The following is a 25,246-nucleotide window of genomic DNA, read 5'->3' as shown; positions in this document are numbered from 1 at the left end:
ATGTAATAATAATAATAATAATAATAATAATAATAATAATAATAATAATAATAGGTTTTATTTATATACCGCCCAATCACTGGGAATCCGAGCGGTTTACAATAGAGGGGATAACAGACAGTTCCCTGCCCACAGGCTTACAATCTAAAAGACACGACACAAAAGGAGAAGGGAATGGTGAGGGGGGGAGGGAATCAGGTCCAGCATTCTTCTCTCCCTCTGAGGTCTGGACCAAGGCAGATGGACCGGAGGGAGGGCTCTTCTTCTTCAGGCTAGCCCCTGATGGAACTGGGCCAGCCTACTCTCTCCCTCAGAGGCCGAAAGATGACAGTTAGGGAGGGAGGAGCCTCTTTCTTCAGGCCAGCCCCTGATGGTACTAGGCCAGCCTTCTCTCTCCCTCAGAGGCCGAAAGATGACAGTTAGGGAGGGAGGAGCCTCCTTCTTCAGGCTAGCCCCTGATGGTACTAGGCCCGCTTCTCTCTCCCTCAGAGGCCGAAGGTGACAGGGAGGGAGGAGCCTCCTTCTTCAGGCTAGCCCCTGATGGTACTGGGCCAGCCTTTCTCCCTCAGAGGCCGAAAGATGACAGTTAGGGAGGGAGGAGCCTCTTCTTCAGGCGCCCCTGATGGTACTGGGCCAGCCTTCTCTCTCCCCTCAAGAGGCCGAAAGATGACAGGGGAGGGAGGAGCCTCTTCTTCAGGACCCCTGATGGTACGGGCCAGCCTTCTCTCTCCCTCAGAGCCGAAGATGACAGGGGGGGGAGGAGCCTCTTCTTCAGGCAGCCCCTGATGTATGGGCCAGCCTTCTCTTCCCTCAGAGGCCAAAGATGGACCTTAGGGGGGAGGAGCCTCTTTCTTCGGTAGCCCTGATGGTACTGGCCAGCTCTCTATCCCTCAAGGCGCGAAAAGATGACAGTTAGGGAGGGAGGAGCCTCTTCTTCAGGCTAGCCCCTCTGGTACGGCCAGCCTCTCTCTGAGGCCGAAAGATGACAGTTAGGGAGGGAGGAGCCTCTTTCTTCAGGCTAGCCCCTGATGGTACTGGGCCAGCCTACTCTCTCCCAACTTCTTTATGACATTTCCAACAAACATTTTTGTTATTCTTAAACATCATTGATATTTTATAGGGAGTTAAATACCATTTATAAAGTGATTTATAAAAGTTTTCTTTTAGCTCCACATCTAAGGTCAGATTTATTCTTTTCTCCAGTGCCTTCAGTCCTGTACTTCTTTTTATTCGTATATTTTTTTAATTTAATAACTCTTCTTAACTGGGTGCTAACTCTTCATTCTGTTTTTTTGTCCAGGATTACAGGAATGAAGAACTGTTGCCTAATTTGGAAAGTGCCAGCATTCCAGAACTTCAAATAAACTACACCACGAATTAGCAACATATCTGAAGAGGCTTCTGTTTTTATATATTATGTGAAGAATTTAGATCTTATAATGGTTTGCACAAAGGCCCCTGGGGAAAAAACAAACAAACATGAAATTTCTCTGTGTATATCTCTTGGGAATTAAAGACAATAGTATTTCTCCTTTGCAATAGTTAACAGATGTGATAATAAATATAATTGACTCTAGTTGTATGATTATACAAAAGAGCATGGATGCATTTCAGATGTTAGATATTGCTACTATAATTTCATATTGACTTCTTACCATAATTTCTTTCCCGTCAAGCACTAAAAATGGTCAGTCATTAATACTTTATATCTATCATGATGGATATAATTATAACGATTTTACCCTTTGAACTCACTGTAGCAAATAACTTTCCAAGTCATTGACTTCATTTTATATTTAAAAAGTTATGAATATCATTATTTTCATTCTACCATTATATTCTAATTAAAATTGTGCATAATGCTTTGGAAAAAAAAATGGGTCTTTTATAGGAAAAAAACTGGGATAACTGATTTCTATGGCTTTGAAAGCTAAAATATATAATATACTAAACCAACTCTAATATTGCTTCTTGTGTTTTACTGTCACAGATTAAATTACAGCTTTTATGAATGATTAAATTTTAGTACATTTTCATTTGGGTTGTGTGTTTCTGTTCCAGGTTTCAGGTTTAACTGAAAGGATGATTTTAAAAATTGTTACAGTAAATACTACTAAGATGTTTTGCACTACTCCCACTTATTTAGTAATACTTGTTTAAGAAAAGTTGGCAGTATATAATGGCCAAAGGAGTCAAGTGATGGTTTTCAGGTGACTTTTTTTTATCATTTCTGTTGGACTGGCTGTATATACTCTTGAGCTGAATAGAACAGACAGAAATTGTAACAGATCAGGTTTCCCAAGCTAAATTTATAAGCAAACAGGTAAGCTCAATAAAGATACAGTTTTGTTAGATAAATAGTTATTGGCCAGAATCCTCCTGAGCAGTTATCATTTATTATTATTATTAAACTTTATTTATATAGCACTGTAGATTTACACAGCACTATACATACAATAGAAAATCGATAAAAATGAAACCTGCCAATGGTGTACATTCTACAGGATAATAACAAAAGACATATAAAACAATAGATAATAATACAAGATTGCATTAGATTAAATAAGCAAGCAGCAAATTAAAAACATTGAATATCCCATATCAAGCAAATATCAAATACCAGTCAGATAACAATCAGTTGCGGATGCCTTACCTAGTTTCACACTCATGACTGTTTGTATTCGCAATCCCTGGCTAGCCCCTAGTTTGGAGGATATTTGTGTGTGTGTATGGTTTCAAGTCACCAGTCAACTTATAACAACGCATGGATTTCATATGGTTTTCTTAGGCAAGGAATATTAAGAGATGATTTTGCCAGTTCCTCTTTCTGAAATACAGCCTACAACTCCTGGTATTTGTTGGCAGTTTTCCACTAACCAGGCCTGATCCTGTTTAGCTTCCAAGATCAGATGGAATCTGGTGCCTTAGGACCAATACATACAGACTGTGATGGTCCCCCAATTTGAACTTACTAGGTAGCAGCCAATGTGATCAGTATGGGGTCTATTCCTCTGTGATCATAAAACAGTTGTCTGACAATTCCTCCCCCCCCCCCCCATACACACACGACAAGTAACCATTGTCATGAGGGATACAGTTTCTGCATGTTGTACTGGACATCACTCACGTGAGAGGGTGGGAACATCAGTTAGCTGCTGCCCAATTGACAGGAAGAGACCCTCACTGAATAAAGCAGCTGCTATGTAGTAAATGGGGATAGGGATAGAATTCACTTAATTGCACCAAACTTATGGTCCTTATGTATTTGTAACATTCCAACAGGATTCAAGCCCTTAAGCCAGTAAGAGATCTAATAGATTCAATGAAAAAATGGTTTATAATGATGAATGTGTAACCCATCCACCTACTCACCCAAATTTATTTCTAGAAACTAGAAGTAATCAAGTACTCTGGTTTCCTTTATATATTTAAGCCTGTAACACAAGGTTATCTCAGAAAATACCTAATCTAAGGCTAAAAAATCAATTTAAATGCAGTGGAAGGATGTGTTCATTCTTGTGTATGTATGTGCGTGTGTAGTATGCCTTCAAGCTGTTTCTGACCATAGGGGATTCTTGGCAAGATTTGTTCAGAGGAAGTTTGCCCTTGCCTTCCCCTAAGAATGAGAGTGTTTGACCAAGGTCACCCAGTGGATTTCCAAGGCCTAGGGGGGGAATTGAACCCTGGTCTCCCAGAGCCATAGTCCAACACTTAACCCACTACAGCACACTGGCTTTGTTAAGTATTCCTAGTGTTTTTCAGATAAGAAGAGTTTTCATTTGCCACTTAGTTGCCATAAAGTATGATAGGTTTTCCCCTTACTAAAGATTTTCTTGTCCTGTTCTAACATATTAAAATGTACTCAATTTTTAATTCATTATGCTCAGTGTTGATGTTATATAAAGTTTACAGGTTTTGTCCAAGGACTGTAGTTGTTTTAAACTCAGGTGCAGAGGCAACATTTTTCAGTGTTCTGTCTCAGGGCTTATAGCAGTATAGGTGTGGAGGTAAAGATAAAGGTAGTCCCTTGACTTGTATGTCTAGTCGTAACAGACGGTAGGAGATGGTGCTCATCTCCATTTCTAAGCCGAAGAGCCAGCATTGTCTGAGGACTGCTCTGGGGATCATGCGGCCAGCATGACTGTGCTGAATGCTGTTACCTTCCCACTGAGAAGTGGTACCTATCTGTCTACTTGTATTTGTATGCTTTCGTACTGCTAGGTTGGCAGAATGCTGGGACTAGTGACAGGAGCTCACCCCATCATGCAGTACTTGGGCCTTGAACTTCCAACCTTCCGATCTTCTAATCATTAGATCTGGCATCTTAACCACTAAGCCACCACACCACTTAACCACTAGGCCACAGGTGTGTACTTGCTAGAATTCATGTTATTCCTTGAACAACAGGTCAAGTAGAACTGTACTTGGAGAAGCACTCATTCTAGATAATCCATACCTGTCTTGAAGATCACTGTTATTATTAACATATGTACCCCTCTCCTCTTCCATTACGACAAGTATGTATGCACTTTGTCCAACTAAATTCATAGTGAGATAGCTTAAAGCAAGGTGTGTATGGCCCAGGTTTATCCACAGAGACTCTTGCCAGAGTGAGCTCAAAACATCAATCCCAAATCTAGCACATTCTTTCCAATGTCTCACTGACTCTCCTAGCCTGAACAGGAGGAGTTGGCAATCTTAGTTGCAGGCAATTTGCATACATAACACAGCAAATTATGTTTTAGTTAGCTGGCAAAACAGTTGCACAAAATGATTGAATTAGGTACAGCAAATTTTAAATTGGAAAATTTATGGTTAATCTCAGACCACACTAGTACCATAGATGCACCTCAGTTAACAAAGTAGGTGTTTCTTCTTTAACAGAAAATGTAGTATGAGAGGCAGAAAAAACATAGAAAAAACAGGGATAAATTAATACACCACAAAAAAATGAGCAGTTCAACATGCTTTAGCAATCTTTTTATTCAGAACATAACACTGTGGATGTGTGAAATGAAATAACCAAGTCAGCTAAGCCTTGCTTAATTAATAAACTTTCAGGCTTCTAGAGACCAGATGAAGTAAATTTGTTCTGTGTTTCTTCTGAGGGTAGCAACCAAACAAATGGATATAAATCATAAGAGAACAAACAATGACTAAACGTGAGGAAAAACATTTTAGCTAAACTGTCTTGGAAGATACGCATATCACCTTTGTTGGAGGATTTTCAATAGCCATTAGATGGCTGTCCATCAGGGAATTTTGGACTGGAAGGCCTCTGGAGTCACTTGCAACACTACAGTTCTTTGTTTCTGTGATTTTAATTGCTGAAACAACTGCAGAATAGGCAGGTTTTCCTCACTTCTAACCTTAATATATTTTCTTTCCCAGTAGGCAAGACAAACCAGCCCACTAAACTTTATTGCATAAGTTCTTCTATCCACTAGGTGGCAAGTGAAGACTATTTATTTTGTTCAGCCATGATTTTTGAAAAGCCTCATTTGTAAGAATACATCAATGAGATTTAAAAAAAAAAATAGTACACAGTACTAATTCAGTCAGCATATTCCAGCGTAGAGGTGGGGAGGAAGCAGCAACACAATCCAAAGAGACAACAAAACTCAGGAAGGTGGAAGATGATGTTGTTGGCATGCAGTCTTCCTCTCTTTCTGCTACCCTTTACCTTCTCTGGCATTATTTTCTTTTCTAATGAGCCATTCCTTCTCATGATGTGGCCAAAATATGACACCCTCAATTTGATCATCTTGGCTTCCAGGGAAACCTCAGGCCTGATCTGTTCAAGGACCCATTTGTTTTGGGTTTTTTTTGGATGTCCATGGTATCCTCAGCACTCTTCTCCAGTACCTCATCTCACATGAGTTTATTTTCTTCCTATTGCCTTTCTTCACTGGAAGATACAAAGCCTCAAAAGGATCCCAAGCTTTATAGAAAATATTACATGTGCAATGAATGTGTCAATGAAACTTCTTGGGGCCCAGAAAATGTAACTGGTTAATAGTATTTCAACTAGACATGATCTCTTAAAACACCTGCATTCACCAATTGTTAGCAGAACAGTCTGCAACCTTTGAGATTATGATATGTGACTCTAGCTCCTATCAACCTCAGACAGCATAACTAGTGTTCAGGAGCTTGTCAATAATATGTCAGAACTGAACTTTGGTAAATAATGCCTCAAAGCTGAGTGAACAGCCAGATTTTAACTTCTGGTGAGGTCAGTACTCCATAATGTAGTGCTACAGTTGAAACGGCTTCTCCTGTGTCTCCATATAATGACCATCTCCTAATGAGAGGATGAAAGCAAGCCCCTTGACCATTTTAGATAGCCATATAGAATATACACCAGAGGTTGGAACTGTGGTGCCCTCCAGATGATGTTGAACCGCACATCCCATCAGCCCAAATCAATACAATCAGTGATGCAGAATGCTGGGAGTTTCAGCTGAACAACTACATCTGGAAGACTGCATGGTTTTCATCACTGTTCTATAGGGAGAGATACTCATTTGACTATTGAAGGCTCAACATGTTTAGGGGTTTAGGTGTCATTACTAAAACATGGAACTTGGACATTTACTGGTAGCCTTTGAAGCTATGCTGATATCTGTATGTCATTCTGGACAATTTAGTCACTGTTCTGCTCCAGCTGTAGTTTCTGTATTAGGTGGGAATCATGCAACTTTCCAGGTGGGGCTAGACTACAAGTCTTAGAAGTCCTAGCTACTATAGCCAATAGAAGGGAATGCTAGAAGTTGTAGTCCAGCAACTTTGAGATGCCTGCATGATTCTTGCCCTGTAATATATCATCCTCATGTGCAGCTCCAAATAGAGCCCACTGCAGCAATCCACACAAGAAGCGATTTTTAAATAAACTACTGTGGCCAGATTAGCTCCATCAAGGAGAAATCATAGCTGTTGACCCCACAGAAGCAGTCCAAAAGCAAGGGTCCTTGAGCATCCTTTGACAAAAATTAATGTAGGAGTACTTCAGGCTTCCTTCAGGAGGTCAATTACACATTTCCTGGACCTGTGAATCACTAATCCACCTAGCCACCATGTTGACAGGATTCAGTTTCAGTTTATTTCTGACAGCTGAAAATGCAATATAAATTTCAACAAAGACTTTTTGAAAAGCATGGGAAGATATTTCCAACTACACAAGGGAACAGTATCAGTACTAAAATTTGTTTATCAGTCAGAGTATATTATTTTTATTATACACCAGTAGATGGCACTTCAATAATACTTAACATGGTTTCTCCTTATGTGTTTTAAACACAAGAGCACTTTAAAGACTGACCAATTTGGAGGTAACATGGACATCTTTGCAATGGTGGGCTGACTAATATATATGATTAAAAACCCTTTGGCTCTATTCAGGCCACAGAAGATAAAATCAGCTTTTAAGGAGTTTGTGTTCAGGTGTTTTATGCTGAAGTTTGAAATACTTTTGTTCAGGCATGGTCAACCTCATGTCAGTGATACAGTGTCATTTTGAGAAACAGGTTTTCCCCCACTGGTCTATGAACACTCACTGGCAGATTTGTGTTGATTTATTGTTTTTGCATGAAAACTGACTTGTTTATTCTATGTAAAATGCAGGTGGGTATTACTTGCAAATTAAGGTAAATATAATATTGGGAAATGACAAGGTGCAGGAACCCCTGGTGTTGTGGAGGGCACTGTTGTATCCTATCGTAGTGTTTCCAGAACAGACATTATAGTTGACAATCTCAGATGAAACAGTTTCACAGGAGCTCTTTCAAATGATGAGAAACAGACTGGTGTGACCTGAAGCACAACCTGTGGCTTGGGTCTATGTAATACAGGGACTGCGGAATTTGTGGCTGTCTAGCTCTTAATGAACTTCTCTGGCCATCCCTCACCATTGCTCAGGATGGTTTAAGCAGATGGGAACTAGAGTCCGACAACATCTGGAAAGCAATAGGTTCTCTAGTTGTATAAGATGCAGGCCTTTGAATTCCATTGCTTGATACATGGTCAGAATATAAAGGAAATGGAAATTTCCCATGATTAACATCTTACCACTCATTATATGATTTGCTCAGTGATATGCACTCAATAGCCAGACTTAAAAGATTAAGCTCACTTTTACATGTCAGTGACAAGATAAACCACACTAAATGTAAGATATGTCAGTGGGGAAAATCACATGTTACAACAGATAGCTTTCAGCACTTGGGAGACAATGTGTTTCCATGCTAAACATATTTTCAAGTTTAACCCACAGAAAACATAAATACAACAAAGATTTGCACTGTTTCTCAGCCACAATGGGTTAGCCTCCTCTGGTCAGGCTCAGAAAGACTGAGCTATTTTTGAGAAACTTCAAAAAGCAGTTCACCTCAAATTACTCATTTATATTTGATTTATAGTCTGCTCTTCTCATAAAACTAGACTCCAAGGCAGCTGAAGCTGCTATTCAAATAGTGACCAAAGGATGGGAGGTTAGGGCCATAGAGAAACATTTTGGACTACAATTCTCACAATGCCCTAGTAAGAAGCTGGAGGATTTTGGGAAGCCTAGGCCAAAGAAATAACTTCCAACATCTGATATACATCAGTATTAGAAGCCTGCTACAGGCTCTGTTTCCCTGGGCAGAGAAATTGCTGCAATAGCACTTATTTCCAGTGTCTTGTGATACAGGATAGGCAACTGGAAAAATAAGGTGGGCACATTAGCCCCCCAGGAAAACTTACAGGGCAACACACTCCCATTGCACCTGCTCCTCCCAAACATGTCCCCCCCCCCAAAGGGGACATGGGGGGCATTTTCACAGGTGAGTCTTTTTACCAACACAAAATGAGCGAAAGTAATTTCCTGTTCACTTTAGGTTCAAAAACGGCCTCTCCAACCTTAAGTGATCGAAGGGACATAACATGTGATGTAAATACCCCCAGAGAACATTTGGGGGGGGGGGGGAAAATGGGGGGGGAAAATTTTACTTCGGGGGGGCAGGGGGCATCCAAATGTGGTGGAAATACTTTAGGGGGCCCTAAAGGGCATTTTAGAGCAATTGTTTGAGCCCATAGACCGGACACAAAAATGGTCCTAGGTATGACATACAGCCAGCTGGCCACTCTTTCCCCAACCCTGCTGTAATGTAACATGTTATCAAGCTACATAACTGCTGAACATTTTTATTCCAGGAATACTAAGGCCTGACATTGCAAATAATACTGACAATGAAAATGTGTCTTTGGTTTCTTTTTTGGCCATCCAGCCTCTGTTTATTTTTTTAAACAACATAAAATTGTCAAACAAACAACATTATATTAAATCATACATGAAACAGTCAGTATAATATATTCAATAGACCTTTGTGGCCCATGCCACAGCTGAATGCCAAAGAACCCTGAAGGCAGTTTACCCTGAATGTATGGCCACATTTGACATCAACACTTTTTCCTAGTAAATTAATTCTTCTTATAAATAAATGATACAAAAGTGAGAGAGCCTTACCTAGATCCTACTTGAGTTGGAAATACCAAACCTATAGTATTTGACATACCAGTCCCTGCTTTGAAGTTCACTGAGTGCCCTTGGGAATGAGATTGGTTTCACCTTGAGGAGGGTGTTATAAACCATAAGAACTGTAAAGCACTTGGTAAGGTGCCTGCAACAAAAACGCTAAATGAATTTGTGGTCATAAATGTTAATGTATACAAGGATCCTGGTAACGATGTCATTTTAAACAATGTTGATTGTACATGAATCTCCACGGCCACTCATCCTCTTCACCACCCTGACACCCCATCCTGTATTCTCTGCTAGATTTATAATTTAAGGTTCCTACTACAAGGACAAGAAAGGACAGGGGATATTATTCTCCCCCCAGCATCCCTGCCCACTCAACTTGAAACATTATTATGATAATTTCCAGCCAAGCTAAAAGGCTTTAAGTGGGGACTTAGGCTGTGATTGAGTGATTGATGAGTATTCTTTGGGCCTGAATTCCTGAAAGGCTAAACTGAATAAGGAGATGAGTATATTTACAAGACTAAGAACTGAGCAAACCTGTAATTTCTAGGAGAGAGGGATTTCTGTGTCTATTTCTAAGTCATTCAACTTAGCAAGAAGCACTGTGGTGATAATAAGATTTCTCACATGAAAACTAGCATTAGTTAAAGCCTGACCTTGGTGCTATGTGTTTTCATTCTTGATGCCCTACAGGTGCATTGGTTGGTGCATTAATAGAATCAAGTGGTAGAGTTTATTCATTTTTTGTATTCATTTAATTTATACTTCACCTTTCTATCAATATAGGACCCAATGACAAAACAATTTGTAATAGAAACATTTGAAAACAAGTCAACAACTCTGTTAAAAACACTAATATAAAGCATAGCAATGCAGCACCTCCCATTAAAAGATCCTTCTGCACCTCCCAGGTAACTACTAAAAGTCTATTTAAATAAAGAGATTTTTGCTTTCCAGGGGAAAGAGAGCAGGGAGTGGCTAGTATAGGCCAAAATCTGACATCTCTTAGGCATTATATAAAAATGCACCAGTAGAGTTACATTAAGTTTCATTAGGCAGCCCGTATATTGAATACCAATGTGGTTCAACATATATAGTCAATGGTCAAAACAGATGGGTGACATTCAACTGAGCAATGCATAGAGGCTGTAGCATGTATGGAATTTTCCAGATGGGAGGGACAGTGCTAGGGATGACTCTTCCTCCTGAAGTGCTACAGCCCAGGAAAATCTTGTCCAAAGTTTGATGAATTTGTAACTTGGCTCTTGTATTCCTGTTTTCGTAAGATACTGGCCAATAGGCTTTGGAACAAAACTAATTTCATAGAATTTGCACATAACTGTGCCTTCCTAGTTTATATCTTGTTTCTGTTTGTGCACATGCACAAGCACATCCATAAGGATTGTATAGAGATTTTAATATATTTTAAAATTTAATGCACAATTGTTTTAACTTTGAAAATTGCTTAATTGTTTTCTAAATTTCATGTTTATACATTTTAATGCTTTTGTATTGTTTTAAATTGTATGGTTTAAAATTTGCAGTCGCCGCCTTGAGTCCCTATATAGGGAGAAAGGTGGGATAGATGCTGCTGCTGATGACGATGGCATATTGGTGGACCAAAGGGAGTACTCATGAGCAGCCACTTTATTTTGTAAATTAGTGTGGTCTCTCCTCAAATGGCAATGGGGAATTAAAGTTTGGAAGGATTCCAGACTCTTCAAAAAGCAAGCAATGCAGTCACTTCCATCCGTTCAGTAGTTCCCTCTGGCCTCCAGGATTTTAGACAAGAGTTTGAAACAACCCTCCTGGCAACAGTAAATGTGTCTGAGCCAGAACAATTCATGACACCCAAAAGAAGGTAGCAAAATATAGCAGCTGCAGGAAGAAATCTTTTGAATGTTCTGCTCATATGCACAGCGTGTATTGGGGGGGGGGGGAATGGAGTGTGTTGTGTCATCAATGCCTCTTGATACATTGTAGATATTTTCCTTTGCAGCTGTGGCAGCTTTTGTTTATTTATTTACTTTGCATCCGCTTTTCAGATTTGTGAATTGACCCTGCACATAATGAAAGCTACGGTTCATACTAATGTGATCCACAAGTTCATCTTGCATAGAAAGTGGGACTGTGAGGAAGGCATAGGGCAATCCACAGAAGTATCCATAGACTCTTCTTCCTGGCTTCTGCACACTTGTGATGATCCTCTGAATGGGTAATCCTGAAGTCAGAAACTGCCTGCAGAGGTATGCTTATTTCACATAAATGCATTCGCAGACTGTGAATGTTGTTTCTCACTCAACAGCTGGTAGCACATGGGATTGGCAGGCCAAATGACCATAATTCATCCAGCTGCCCTCGGTTTAACTGATTTGATTTTGGAGAGAAGTGTAATGTGACTTTGTTCAATTTGTTCCAGCATTAATAGATTGCATCAGCTTTCTCCAACCTGTACCCTACACATATGTGGGGCTGCAAATCACATCACCCCTCACCTGACTGGTGATGATAGGTAGTGTTGGCCAACTTATCTGGAAGAGGTTGAATCACATCATGTAAGTATGTTTCCAAACACTGATTTATGCCAGCAATGGTGAAACTATTTTTTTTTTAATCATTAGAAGAGTTGTGTTCTACCTTTACTTTTTAAAAAAATATACAGTGGACCCTTGTAATACGCTGGGGTTTGGTTGCAAGATCCCCCATGGATAACAAAATCCGTGGATGCTCAAGTCACATTAAATATAATGACATAGCAAAATGGTGTCCCTTATAAAAAATGGAAAATCAAGGTTTGATATTTGAAATTTATACTTTTTTTGAACATTTTCAAACCGTGGATGCTTGAATCCATGTATAAGAAGGGCTGACTGTATATCCAAAGCAGCTGACAGGAAGCTAAATTTTAAAAAGTCACAATACCAAATAAAAATTCTTAAGAAGATTAAATTCATCCTCAATGCTCAGATGGTTACAGATTTTTCTTTTCTTTTTGTGAAAGAACATCTCTTGTGAAAATAATTACAAAACCGACCCCTAAAATTGGATATCACATCTGGCTTCCAGACCAAACAAGCACCTCATGCAGTTTCTACTAATGGCAAGGAGCCAGGAGAGGAAATGATATGGACTTTCCAATTCTATCTCAGAAAAGCTGCAGAAAAGCTGTGCATGGATATGGTCTTCTAAAATAACAAAGGCCCAAACAGGCTTGGGAAATTTTGTTGTTGTTAAGTACCAACGAGTTAGCATTTGGTGCCCTGTGAATAAAAAACCTTCAAGAGCCCCAGTTATTAACAGCCCTGCTCAAGTCTATTAAGACATCTCAGGTGGGGCATCCCTGGACAGGTGGAATAACCTGTATTCAAACCAAATCGCTTTGTGCAGACCATCTGCATAACTTTCAGATTTGTTTCTGTCTTAGGGCCTAAACAGACGGTCCTAAAGGGGAGGTGTCATGCCATCCCTTTGAGCACCGGATCAGGGCCACAGCATGATCCGGCAGTTTGTTGCTCCAAAAAGAAGCAGCAAATGCCACTCCTTTTTAGAACAGCAAAAAGCTGTTTTTGCTGTGGTGGCAGCAGCTTTTCGGCATTTTTTCAGCACAGCGTGTTTGAAAACTGCACCCAAAAAAATTGTGTGATGCTGCCCGCCATCTGGTCAAGGGTGCAGCATGACACCAGCATCAGGGCAGAGTCAAGGCATGTGGCGTGCAGTCTCCACCCCAATGCTGGCATTTCTTGCCGGTCCGTTTAGCCCCTTAGTTTTGATTTATTTCATCATAGTGCTTTAAAGTCCTTGTTCAATCTTGGATTCTTGGAGACTCTTCCGGCTGACTGTGTATCAGACAGAAGGGATGGATAGATGAATGGTGGGAATGAAGAATTCTTTATTTTCATGTGTAGGGCCCCTAAAGCCCTGATGTTAGATCTGTTCTTTACACTGATTAAAGTACAGACAAGCAGGATCATTGCACTATTTATATTAGCTTGTTAGTGAAGGCTTGCTCATGAGTGCTGAAAAAACAGCAGATGCATTTTTCAGGCTGGCAGTCTAAAGTACTGTTTGGATTAAAGCCAAAACATTGCTGGCTGGGGCTGTGGTGTGGTCTATTCATATTTATGTCAAAGGATGTTTTAGACAGGGTTTTTTCATTCTAACCTAAGGGATGGACAGTGTGTTCCTTCCTACATCTTTGACTGTGATCCATTGAAAGCATTTTTGCCCACTGTTTATTTTCAAGGCTCAGTGGCTTCCTGTGTTGTGTGTAGATTGGCGAGCTAACAAGATGAAAGAATTAGGACATTATGGTATGGGAAAAGAGGGAGAGAGTGAATATTCTTCACAACACTATTCCTAAGCATTCCTCATGTGTAATGGAGCATCATTCTGTGCTGAAGGCTATTATTAAGATTTGTAACTTTATCGTTTCAAATATAGCTCTTCAAAAGAGTCTTCTTTTTTTGAATGAGAGAATTACTGTTTAAATGACTCTCCCCTTTTATTCTCAGGATAGCTCCTGCTTTGCTTCTGAAGAGAATACTTGGATGCCAGTACTCACAGACAAATAGCCGAACACAATGGGAACTTTGGCTTTCACATAAAGTTTATATAGATCCTGAGTAGTAAACGTGAGGCCTGAGGGCTGGATGCAACTCTATAAGTCTTTCAGTATAGCCCACCAACTCTTCCTATGATCAGTTCCTGCATATACATGAAGGGCTCTTGTTCTTTCTAGGAATGATGTGGTTCATCGGGGAAGGAGTTAGTAATACCCTCCAACTGTCCCAGTTTGGTAGAGACTATCCCAATTAATCCTCTGTATTTCCACTATTTAAAATGTTCCATTTTCTCTCTCTTCCTCATGCTTCCTGATCTTACTTCAGATTTTGAAAACTGAATTCAAAGTGCAAAAGTAGGTTGGACTTAGTTAAGTCTATAGAAAAGGAGAGGGTGGCATCATCTTGCCATTCCCAGTAGATTTAGGCAAGAGCAAACTGCCACAATTTCTCTATGCTAGTGTTTCACTCCTCAGCAATAACTTTTATAATCTTGATCACTTGTTGCTTGGCCACATGTGTCCCAGTTTTTAATCTGTGAAATGTTGGAAAGTATATATTCAATTAGGCTGGCCATCAGAACTCCCACAGTTAACACCAACTTGTAATGCATTTTACTGGTACATCTTGGTCTTTGCACAGTTCTCCTCTTCCCCTCTATTTCCTAAAAAGAAAATCCCAGTTTACTGGCTGTCTGAAAACATCCAACAACATTAGGGCTTTTTCATCTGTGAAACTTCGTGCAGTTCATTCTTCAATCAGTTTTTAAGTTGAATGCTATCTAGACTGCTGATTTGCATCAATCCATGTTTTAAATCTTAAATTCTGTACCTTTGGTGTAATTACAATTACTACTATATTTTTAAAGGCTATTTTTTATTGTTAATCAAAAGTATCAATATTTACTTTCATATATAAAAAATTTCATTAGCTGCAGTACAAAAAAGCAATCTTTTTGAGTTACTAAATACAACCACACTTCACTGAATGCTACAAGCTGCGGTATAAAGTACGGTCCTTGCAACTACAAACCAGTAATTAAACAGTTACACACTAAAAGTTACCCCTCATTATGTTACATGCATAAGATAACTCTATGCTTTAGTTATTGGAAAAAGGGAATGGATTGCAAGTAATGTGATTTTGGAAATCACTTACTCCCATGCTCTGCACCTTATAAATGCCTCTCTTGCATTGTAGTTGTTGTTATGTGCATTCAAGCTGTTTCTGACTTAGGGCAAGAGATTTGTTTAATGTGTCTTCTGAAAAATGGTGTGAAAGGAATAGTTCAGTAAATGACATTTCACTTGAAAATTTCTTCACTGAAAAGTCAGCAAGATGGCTGGATCCACATGAACCACAATATTCTGGGAAACAATTCACACCACAATGGGGATTGGGCTCTGTTTCATCTGGACTGTTCACTACAGACGGGAGGATGGGGGGAAGCTGTTTTATTTGGTCCATGCAGAAACAGCCATAGTCAACATCTTTTTCCTTTATCCAGGTAAGGCTCACCTGGACTCCAGACCCTGATGCTTATTTTTCAAACTCAAGTCCAGATTCATTTCTCAGTATCTTGCACACAATACTGAAACTCAATATAAGCCACGAGAGGTGAAATATACCCTATTCCAGGTATATAATGCAGAGATAACGTTCACATGCTGAACAAAATTACTGTAGCATGAGAACAAATAGGAGCTACACTGGCTCACTCACACATTTCCCAGTGCTGATAGATTAATAGGTTTAGTAGGAACTAATGTCAGTTTGAACAGAATAATTAAGAGCCAGACCTAGCATTTAGCAAGGTGAAACAATTGCCATCCTTGAAAATGCTTTAACTAATCATAAAATGCATTATCATCTTTATCAGCTTCAAAATTGGATTCAAAGTAATCATTTGCTTGGGTTTCACAGTGTTGCACATGGTATAACACGCTGAACTGAGTATTATGTATTTTGGACTACTTTTTACACCAATCTCAACTTAAAAAAAAAAAAAAAGGTGCAAGCTACACATTACTGACTAGAGTCATGGTTGACCTGAAAAAAGATTGATTTTATTTAACCCTTTCATTAGTTATTTAGTTCATTTTTGTTTGATATCATTAATTTATCAGTTTACATGCTTCTTCTAACTGCCAGGTTCTTTTCCCAGGGAAAACACAGGAGTATAATAATGCTATAGCTTCCAACTGTGTTGAATTTGCAAGGATAATCCCAATTAATCTTCTGCCATCTCACTTTTAAAATGCCCGTTTCTCTCTCCTCTTCCCACTTTGTCCCTGGCTGACTTCTATTGTTGCAATTGGATTTCAGAATGAAAAAGTATTTTTTACTAAATTAACTAAGTGGGAGGAAAAGGAAAGGATAGTCTTCCCTGTAGGCTCAGGCAAAAGCAAGCTGCTCCAGCTTCTCCTTACTTGTGTATTCACTTGCACTGTAAACCCAAGGTATACACGTTTCCCTTCTAACAAATGCTTCAAATAGATTTAATTGTCTTCCAGCCCAGTTCTTTATTATGAACTGTATTGAGACAAGGATGTGATCATGGAGAACATTTCTGACTAAGGGCGCAAGGCTTTAAGGGCTTCCCCATCCACCCTTGCTGATGTGAAGATCAAAGTAATTACTTACCCAGCCAAAAGGAAATTCACACAAGGGTCTTATTAAGCCAATTAAATTTGTTCTGTGTTACAACAGAAGCAGAGGATTCTGAATATAGTCCAGCATTTTCACTGACATTTCCTAAAAAAGAACAATCAGCTAGGGAGAAAGGAAAGGCCTTTGGGTTTTTAGTACATTCATATATCCCACTTTGCTGCAGGTAAATTAATTTTCTCCTTACTATTACTACTACTAATAAAAACAGCAACATGAAAGTGAGATATGGAAGGACCATCTAGCTCAAGAATGGTCACCTTTTGGAAAGTAGGACATCTCATTAGTTCCCCAAGAGACCTTGTAGGACTTCATCTCCTTTAAAACAAAAGAAAGAAAAGAAAAATCAGGGTTTTGTTTTTTTAAAACTCACATCCCTCCTCGCTTATGGCCTCGAGGGGGCATGGGACATTTTTAACATTTTCATTTTTATACCTGGGTCAATTTAGGTCCAAGAGAGACCTTTTGTGACAGGAAGTGCTCTGGGGATGGGGTCACTTTCTTTTTCATAAGAAGCCCAGACAAAATGCCCCTCATGCTTTCAAGAGACCATCTGGGGGCATTTAGAGTCAAAATATTTTGATCCCTAGGAGGATTTGGGGCTCCACTTTGTTCACCCTTGATCTACCTGCATTCTTTGATATCAAGAGTTGAAAACAATCTGTTCTGAGCTGGAGGGTCAGGCTAGAACTTCAGTCTGTGCAGGATATACCAGGGGGGAAATCTTCAAGGAAGATGGCCATGACCTTTATAACAGGGGTGGGGAAACTTCAGCAACAGCTTGAAATACAAATGCCAAGCTCTGACTTTAGCCATCCAGATGTTGTTAGATTCCATGTCCATCAATCATACTCCACATACCCCAAACTAAGAAGTAATTGCATGTTGCAGTGCAAAGGTCCAAAGCAGCTAAACCTTGTAGTAGGCCAAAGCTACAATCGTCATAATAAAAAGGTGTGTGTGTGTGTGTGTTTAAAAAACCATTTGGGATATTGGGATTAACTGAGTAGAGAATAAAAACTGGTTAGCTTGGAATAGATTGGCTATCAAGGAGGAAAGAGAAAGAAGCATAAAGGGAACAAAAAGGTTAAAAGAACCAGCTACACAAGACATTCATACATTAATTCATCCATACATATAAGAAAGCTATTTAAAAATGTCTCCAGGGATGTAAGTTACTGTTGCTCATAGACATCAGTGGAGAAGTCAAAGCTCTTAATATTGCTGAGGACAATATCACACGACGGGTTTTGCAGCTCCAATCCGAAGTCACTCCTGGTCCAATCATACGAATTCACGTTAAAAAGTGATAGATTATCACATGTGATTGCTTTCTATGGGGAATACTTCCGAGCCAGATCCAAAGCCAATCCAAAGTGACTCCTGATTTTTGTGAATTCAGTAACAAGTGAATTCACAAAAATTGTTTCCAAGCCCACTTCGATTTCAATCCAAATTGGTCTGGTGTGGAATGCAACTTTGCTTCTGTCCTGGTACACTCCCCCAAACCTGCCTCCAGCGTTGAGGAGAGGAAGGAAAGAAATTATTATTATTATTATTATTATTATTATTATTATTATTAATTCTTTAATAATAAAAAACAATTTATTTCTTGCCTCTCCTCAAGGCTGGAGGCAGAGTACTCAAAGGAGGACAAAGCACAGAATAATAATAATAATAATAATAATAATAATAATAATTTATTAGTTTGCTGAGGCACCAGGGCTCTCCGGCAGAGAAGACTCAATGTCTCATGACACTACAGTTCCCAGAATTCCATAGCACTGAGCCAGGACAGTTAAAGTGTCGTCAAACTGGATTATTTCCCCAGTGTGGATGCAACCCAAGAGAAGGCAACTGTTACAAAGGGAAGGAGAGTGGATTGGATTGAAGGAGGTGGTATTTTAGGGAGCATGGAGAATAAAGGAAACCGGAACATTTCTGCAATCCTCCAAAATCAGTCTCCTTCGTATCCAAAGGATTTACTTCCAAGTAAAGCTGCAGCTTCTACACTGATTATTTTGCATTGAAAGAAAATTTTTATATAGATGTAGCTGAAATGGATGAGGAGAATGACAGTATGTAGATGTAGCTGAAATGGATGAGGAGAATTACAGGACGATAGATGTAGATGTGGTTGGAATGGATGAGGAGAATGACAAGAGGATAGATGTAGATGTGGCTGAAATGAATAGGGGCTGGAGGACACGTTTAGATTTGGTTGCCAGGGATGGGAAAATAGAGGGGAGGAAGAAACGTTTAGCAATCACTTACGTGAGGCTAGAATTCATGTGAAAGTGGAACCAGGAAGTGGCCCCCTTCTTCACCCCGGAACTGCAAAGGTTCACAAAGCATTCAGAGCCCCACTGAGCTTGCCAAGGGTGCCAATTCAAATTGGTGACTCTGCATAGTATGTACTGGTATGATAATTTATTTTGCACTTGCTTTTCTTTGCCTCAGGAATGACCACAATTCTGCTCTTCACGTGAAATAATTAATCATGTGAATTGCCTTGGATTCAAATTGACTGTTTCCCCTTCCCTTTGGTATTGCTTTGGATTTAGTTCAGATTTAGTCTGGCCCCATTGCTCTCAGAAAGTCTGTGACATGGAACTTTAAAAAGCATCAATTAAGAGGACAGGAATACTCTTTGTGTGGCTGGGCTTCTGAGTAGAAGCACTCAACATAAAACAGTTTTGAATGTCTATTCTAAGAGAAGCCAGATTTTCCAGATTTCAGTCTATTTAATTCCTTGGAGTTAGGACTGAAATACCATTCCTTCCTTCCAGAGGGTAAAACCTCTTGAATTCAATTGGACTTAGTTTTTTGTGGGTTTTTCGGGCTATGTGGCCATGTTCTAGAAGAGTTTCTTCCTGACGTTTCGCCAGCATCTGTGGTTGGCATCTTCAGAGTCAATTGGACTTACTTCTGATTACTCAAGTTTCGCATTGCATTATAAGCCTTTTAATGTGGGGGTTGACAAAGTAAAGCCCTCTTGATAAGCGCAGCATAGTAACTCCTAGTATTCCTTACTATAGGCTATGCTGGCTACAGCTGAGTTGCAGCCCGACAACATCTGGAGGGCTGAACTTTACCTACCCTTTGTCTAAAGAAACACAAGTTCCTGGTTAGTACTACTGTGTTCACTCTTCTATGGTTGACCTGGAGGGTGAAATTTTTAAGACAACTCCTTGCAAAAGATTAAATTCCAGGTTTGAAATCCTGGGAACATTTCACACTGCATAATTATAGCACTATGAATTAGGAAGAATCTTTTTACTGTAAAGTTATTCAACAATGGAATGGATTGCTTCAGAGACAGTAGACTATCTTTGGAGGTCTTTAAACAGATGTTGGGCTGCCATCTCAGCAGTTCTTTAGTTGTGCATTCCTGCATGAGAGCAGATTCTTCTGGTTCTTTCAAACTCTGTGATTCTATGATTTCTTTTTAACTGTTATAACTGTTATACCTGTATCCTGTGGAATCCTGGGATTTGAAGTTTAGTAAGGAACATTTAAAATTTTCAGCTGGAGAGCTCTAGTGCCAAACCAAACTACAAACCCCACAATTTCATAGTGTGCAGCTATGGCAGTTAAAGTAGAATAGTACTATATCTGTTTAGTGTGAAAGGACTCCTAAGGAGAAGGCCCTGTCACTGAATGCAGAGCCTATGACAACCTTACCAGGCTAAAGATCTGCAAGGAAATGAAGTCAGGTGGTAGCCAATCCTGAAATGGCATTCTGATCTTGGCAGGGCTCCAGTCATTGTGCGTCTGATCAACAACACAGTCAGCTCTACAGCACCCAACCACTCCTTCCCACTGCAGCAGCTGAAATGGCAACCACAAAGGATAACTTCACAGGAAGACAGTAGGCCACTTGTAACCTGAGCACACAGCCTGTATTGTGGCGTTGAGAGGCAGCTGGCATCCTCCCACATTCAAACATTTTTTGGCCAGGATGCCATTTTGCATCTACAGGGGAATGAATAAAAATGGGAATTGGCTGAGATCTCAGGGCAAGCAGGGCTTTACCTTTTTCAGTGGGCTCAGCTATGATGTGCAGAAAGCCGAAAAGGGCTCAGCATCCAGGGTGGACCCATATCATTTTTACTGCCTGGACTGCTCATTCTCTGTTGCTTCTCAGTCCCTGGAATTGGAGAAAAGAGAATGAGCAAAGATGCAGCTCATTGGACACACCACTGAGAAAATAAGGGAGGACAGTGAAGCTGAGACTAGCTATTGTGGCCTTATCTTAGGTAGTTGTTGTTACTTTGTGCCTTCAAGTCATTTCCAACTTATGGGGACCCTATCATGAAGTTTTCTGGGGCTGAGAGTGTATGACTCATGCAAGGTCACACAGTGGATTTCCGTGGCTAAGTGAAGAATCAAACCTTGATCTCCAAAGACCTAGTCCAATGGTCAGGCCACTACACCATACTGACTCTCTGGAAGAGTTTAATGGTGTTTAGTGGAAAGTTTAGGTGCATGGTTGCAGCTCAACATTCTTAGCAGCAAGATGATGTCTATTATGCTGTAAGGCACAGGGAATGAGGCATCAGCCACAGTGGATAGTTACTTCGTGGGCATGAATTTCAAGAACTGCACTTTATCTGCACTTTACACCATTCAGTTGAACTAATCACAAATTCATTCTCTTTCCATCTACTTTCCTGCTTCACTTATTTTTTAATCAGGTATGTCCCAGTTGAACCATGGTCTGTCAAACCTGGTATTTCGCTTAATAGCTCATGTGAAGGAATGTGAAAAATAGAGATAGAGCCATTTGTTCTGCTTCTACCTGTTCTTTGATAAAATTGCTGTAGCTCAGAAATGTCGTATAAGGATTACAAAAGGTTTGGGAAAAAGAGAAAAGACTAAATGTTTGATCTCCAAGGTTTGACAGGATGTCTGTTAAATCACCCAGCAACTAATTTGTGAATGGCTACTGTTATTAAAGTAATTATCTCTCTCTCTCTCTCTCTCTCTCTCTCTCTCTCTCTCTTTGTCTCTGTCTCTCTCTCTCTCTGTGTGTGTGTCTGTGTGTGTGAGAGAGAGAGAGAGAGAGTGAGAGAGAGAGAGAGTGTTTGTCTCATGATAATGTTCCTTCCATTATGTGTTAGTGTTTATAGTGCAACATAGGCTCCTCATGGAAATTATTCTAGTTCTGAATGCCATTGTTGGTGTCATACTCAAGCACAAGTTATATCAAACATGTAGAGTGACTTTTTCAGACAGTACAGAATCTGTGTATCCAGCTGACGGTGGTGGGTTCCAAGTTCCACACATAGATGAGAAATATTGCACTTAAAACAGTATGCCACTGTTTCATATGTTGCACTATGATCCTGTTCAAAATAGGAATTGTACAGTTCTTGAGTAGCATAATTTCACTTGGTAGATACGATATTTATACTATGCTGAGACAACATAGGATCTTGACCCAGAGCTGAGCACAAGTGCCATGATAAATCTAGCTCTAGGATTTCAGAAGGACAACAGTTGGCTGCTGCTCAGCCTCTTCTTTCGCTAATACATTGGGGATTAGTCAATAGTTTTTTTGCTCGGATAAGGAGAAAAGCTTTCCGTCTAAGCAGAAAAGACTGAGAACCAAAGTTGATGTGAGAGGAAGGAATAGATCCAATTTTAAAAATTTAGTTCTGCCCCACTGTCACCTGTCAAGCAGACAGTGATGTCTTGACTTTCAGAACAAATGCCTTTGGTCATGAAGAGTGCTGATTCTTTCCCACATTTTATTTCCAATCAGTTTGTCTCCCCAGCATTAGTGTAGTAGTGGTCAGTTCTGAAGTGTCAGCAGCTATCATGGTATCACAACAGTTTTCACAGCAAGCAGGTATGCATGCATACCAAAGAGCATATATGCACACACAGAACAGCCATTGTCAGCTTAGGGCTCCTTCCCACCAGCATCTTGTTTTGCTAGAGAAGCAGGGTTTATGTTCATGCCACCCAATGCATCCTTAATACTCCTCCATATATTTCTCTGCCTCTCTTCCATAGTTGGCTATAGCACTGGAAGCTGTGGTCATTTCTCCCCATGTTTCCCATACTTGCAAGTGGCATCATCACAATTGTTCAGTGACAGTCCTTCATCAAATCAAATCAAAGTAACCATAAGAGTGCAATTGCACTTCCCCAGCAGTGGGGGGAAGGAGATGGATTAGAGGGACTGGGGTAGAGAGAGGAAAGAGTGGTTTGGCAGATGGGGGAGTAGTTGTATGTTTCTCTGTTTAATTGATTTTAATTTTTATTTAAATATTTCAATATAAATCTTTATTCAAAGATCTAAGGGTGGTATACAATAAAATCAATTTAAACCAATAAATAACAATAACAATAATTTAAAAGATTTTAAATATATTAAATTGTTTATCACTTACTCTTGTTTTTAATTTTTTTCTTTGATGGGGGCATGATAGCGCAATTGTGATGCTGATTTCCTTCTAGCCATTCTGCCGGAAATAAGGTGAAAATGGGGGGGGAAGGGCATTCCCTTCCGACCCTCACTCACCACACACTTAGAATACACTCAACAGAACCACCCGATCTCTAAATCAGCATAAATGGAAAAGGAATATTTTGCACAAGGGAAAGGAAACAGAACAGTACTGATTGGTGCTGGCAAACAACATGTGTGTTTGCATGTACAAAAAGGTGGAATTACAGCAAGATGGAAATGCAACAGCAGCAACATCATGCAAAAGGCCCCCCAACAATGCTATCCAACTTCTAATGGACTATAAAAACCTGGCGTAAAAAAGACTGTACTGTATTAGGATCAACTGACCATTACAGAATTTTTAGTCAGTGGGAATGTAGACTCTGGCAAGTAAGACCTAAGATAGAGTGCACCCTTGCCTTACGCAGGGGATCTGTTCCGGACCCTTCCGCATAAGGCAAATAGCACATATGATCAAGCCCCATTGAAAACAATGGGGCTCATCCATGATGCACAGCATAGCGCCCACACCATTGCAACCCTTTCACGTGGCTTTCAGTGTAAGCTGAAAGCCGCTTAAAAGGTGCCCACGTATGACGCAGGCATACTGTAGTATGAGAGAAGAAGAGGGGAGCATACATGTCTCCAAACAGCATGAGATCACCAGCTCAAGATTTTCTAAGTATTCATTTCCCCAGATTATGAAAAAACACTATCTCAAAATCAACAGACTGTTTTTAACAGTTTTCACCTCCAACAGGAAGAGGTCTTTTGTAAATCTAATAGACTTGCATGTCTATTCAAAACCCATTCCCTTCTCCCAATATCAGTGTCCTAATAGGGGTTACTGGAATGCTAGGAATATTGCTAGGAAAATATGTTTCTCCCCAAGCTACTGTGAGGATTATGCACAAATTCGAAGAAACAAGTAAGCTTGAATGGGCTGTCAGTTAACTATCTCAGCTAATTGTCTCTGGCTCCACTACATGACTGCTTTCCTGGTGCTATTCTCTAAGGCAGGATCCAATGCTAGTAATGAATTCAGCTGACAGAAAAGTTCCTGAAATGGGTGGAGGAGTGTGGGTAGGCAAGATAAGTACAGGGAAAACACTGCTCGTCTGTGTACTCCTTTTTCTATGAAAAGGGCTCCTGCTTTAACTTTGAGCTCAAGAATATTTAAATAGGCCTTTCTCAACCTAATCTTCTCCATTTGTCTTGGGTTGCAGTTTTCACCATCCCCAGTCAGCATAGCCAATAACCATACTGGCTGGGGGATTATGAGAGTTGTGGTCCAACACTTGTGGGTGACATGTGCTTTTAAAAAAGAGAAGTCTGGCATCATCAGATCTAGTTTCAGTCTGATGAATAAGGAAGTATTTGTTATTTGTTAACTCTGTGGGGAGGGGGGGGGGGAATTCTAACATTTCTAGGAAAAACCAAGCACTGGTACCAAGAAAGAGGCCCTTGTATGTTTCTATGTTGCTTTTAAATTTTTGTGCTTCATTTACCCAGCAAGGCTGAGGGCCATGCCTTTATAAATAAACACACATACACAATCCTACTTTAATTCTTGCTTGGCTAATCTTCTGGGTCAACCTAGGTATTCCCATTGAATTCTATTTCATATCTAGGGCAATAAGATTTAAGTTTAATATCAAAAGTATATTTCAAAATATCATGTTCCATATATTGTGTTATTTAACTATGTTCCGATTTTCCTGTACTATGTTTGAATTAATCTGGTTTATGCTGTGTTTGCTTCACTTTATGTATTTATTTATGGTTAGCTACCTGAATCCCATTTGGGTAGCAGGAACAGTATTAATCTAACAAACAAATTAATGTTGTTGGTAGTCAATACCAACATCATTGATATTGCTCCAGTAATGGGAGGAAGTCATTCATTTAAACTTTGGAATTTCCTTGTGCTTGAATTTTATTACTTTTTAAAAGCTGATATAATAAACAAACACATGGCTAGAAGGCAAATGACTAAAAGATACATGAAAGTGAAAGATACATACAAAAAAATGTGAA

The 25,246-nt window shown here is 39.7% G+C and overlaps 1 protein-coding gene across 1 annotated transcript in view; it reads left to right on the top strand.

Annotated features, from left to right (window-relative positions):
* Positions 1-2,036, top strand: part of RAP1A (RAP1A, member of RAS oncogene family) — a 148,672-nt gene extending 146,636 nt beyond the window's left edge. Inside the window, exon 9 of the mRNA XM_042463006.1 lies at positions 1,301-2,036. The gene's annotated coding sequence lies outside the window, so the exon portion shown is untranslated. The remainder of the gene's footprint in view (positions 1-1,300) is intronic.
* The last annotated feature ends 23,210 nt before the right edge of the window (positions 2,037-25,246 follow it).

Source organism: Sceloporus undulatus, chromosome 4 (assembly GCF_019175285.1).
Source record: "Sceloporus undulatus isolate JIND9_A2432 ecotype Alabama chromosome 4, SceUnd_v1.1, whole genome shotgun sequence".
Classification (NCBI taxonomy): domain Eukaryota; kingdom Metazoa; phylum Chordata; class Lepidosauria; order Squamata; family Phrynosomatidae; genus Sceloporus; species Sceloporus undulatus.
The sequence above is the reverse complement of the archived record's forward strand: the minus strand, read 5'-3'. Positions and strand labels throughout refer to the sequence as shown.